Genomic DNA, 2328 nt, shown 5'->3' with positions numbered 1-2328 from the left:
GGGACAGAGAGAGAGTGTCGAGATAGGGGGAGGTGGGGGAGAGTCAAAGAGAGGGGGAGAGGAAGAGAGAGAGGGGGAGAAGCGGAGAGAGAGTTAGGAAGAGAGAGATCGAGGGGAGAATGAGAGAGGGGAGTGGAGAGAAGGGGTAAAGGGGGGTTGAAGGGAGAGAGAAAGGGGGCGGGGGGCGAGGGGAGGGGGGGGGGGGGGGAATCCAGCCCCTCCCCTGGCACGGCAGAGAGCCGTGACAGGATCGAGAGGTGAGCAAACTTATTCTGATCAGTCTAACATTAAGGGTTTTTGGAAAATGAACCCCATTTGGTTAAACTTTGATGCAAACCATAATTATAACCTCCATCAGCTCACCTTTTTTTTTAACCATAAATAGACACTCGGTACCACATGTGGACACACTTGTGGATGCATAGCTTCTGATACAAGGCTTACTTAAAATTACTTACTGATACCCCAGTCCTCCCAGAATGCTACAGGCCAATCTCCCAATTAACCTCCAGAGATCATTGCCAGAGTGCTTTCCAATCATCTGTCAAATATTATGCACAAACTAGTTCCCCCTAACCAATCAAGTTTTATCCTGAATAGATCAACTGCAGTAAACTTTCACAGATTTTACTTGAGTAGCAATTGATAATTCATGTAACCTTGCAATGTTATTAGATGCCACTAAGGCAGTCGATGGCAAGTTCAGCACCAAGGACAAAACTTAATAGCTTGTAAGGATATTCCATTCCAACATTTAACTGAGTAAATGAAGTCCCTATCTGTATCCCTTTAGTATGAAGAGGGGCAGCAGGCAGGGATGTCCACTCTGTTATTTGCCCTAGCTATTGAACCTTTGGCTTTAATTTGTTTTGACCCTGGCATTGTGGGTTTCAGGAAAAGGGCAATCAAGAAAACCACCACCTCTTGGGGTCCTTATATGTTTAATATTCAAATTCAGCTCTTAGTCAGGATTCGTTATAAACTGGGACAATCAACCTTACTACCAGTAGACACCCTGTCTGCATACATACATTTCACAGTTGTAGCTCAAGGCGGTGGACTAATTTTCCTACTTGGGTATGCAGCTTCTGAACATACTGCACAATACCCATTTGGATCCCCTTCAAAATTTTAAGAAAATAGACTGTTTAGAGACCTAATTTGAGAGAAAAAAAATGGCCCTAGAATTTAACAGGAAACTGCACACCCAAAACACACTGGAGGGATTGACTGTTCCTAATTCCAATTTTTTTTAAAGTAAATGGAGATATGTTGATACTCCCTTATGTATAGTGTATGTAGAGACAAATGGATCTATTTATAAACAATCTGCATAGCCCTTTGCCTTGTGAAAGTTTGTTTTGGGGGATGCCAATAGCAAATGTTCCTAATATATCCTATGCTCCTCAGCATCATCTGGTGGCAAACTTGTATTATTACAACACATTCACAGATATTCACAGTGGGAAGGGCCCTGCAAATTGCTTATAAACAGAACCCTAAAAGTAGCCTTATAGTGACCACATATAAACCTCTAGCACATTAAGGTGTGCAAAGTATCTCTCCCCCTTGGAGAAAGGATTGGGAACTGGATGCATTCTAACAACGCACCGCAGTGCATGGCTTACACCACAATATGGTGCACACTGTTGCACATGTATGTTATCTGTGTGTGTGATGGGGCGGGGTTGTGTTTTATTTATTTTACTGTTGGTGGGGCTTTTGGGGAAATATCAGGGGTCTAAACAGACCCAATATTTCCCCTTTTGAAATAGAAATTGACACAAAGTCCTCAATCTCTTATTCTGCAGGCCCTGATTACCGTATATACTCGAGTGTAAGCCGTCCCGAATATAAGCCGAGGTACCTAATTTTAGCAAAAAAAACTGGGAAAAAGTATTGACCCGAATATAAGCCGAGGGTGGGAAATGAGGAAGCTATTGGTAGATAGATACCAATAAAATTACATTAATATTTATTTAAAAGAAAAATAACCTAGCTCTGTAAGTGGAAAAGGGGGTACAGGGCTACATATCATGTACTACGGATCATTTAACCCATTCATATTAGCAGAGGATAATTGTAAATCTATTGTTCAGTGCACTCTATATGTAGTATATAGTACATGTACATATAGAGTGCCTGCAACAATACATTTACAATGATCCTCTGCTAACATGAATGGGTTAAATGATCCATAGTACAGGGCTACATACAGATCATTTAATACATTCATGTTAGTATAATTGTAAATGTATTGTCTGCACTGTATTAGCAGTATATACTCTATATAGAGTATATACTGCTAATACAGTGCAGACAATACAT

Source organism: Nanorana parkeri, unplaced genomic scaffold, assembly GCF_000935625.1.
Source record: "Nanorana parkeri isolate BGI_ZX_2015 unplaced genomic scaffold, ASM93562v1 scaffold4, whole genome shotgun sequence".
Taxonomy (NCBI): domain Eukaryota; kingdom Metazoa; phylum Chordata; class Amphibia; order Anura; family Dicroglossidae; genus Nanorana; species Nanorana parkeri.
The sequence above is the reverse complement of the archived record's forward strand: the minus strand, read 5'-3'. Positions refer to the sequence as shown.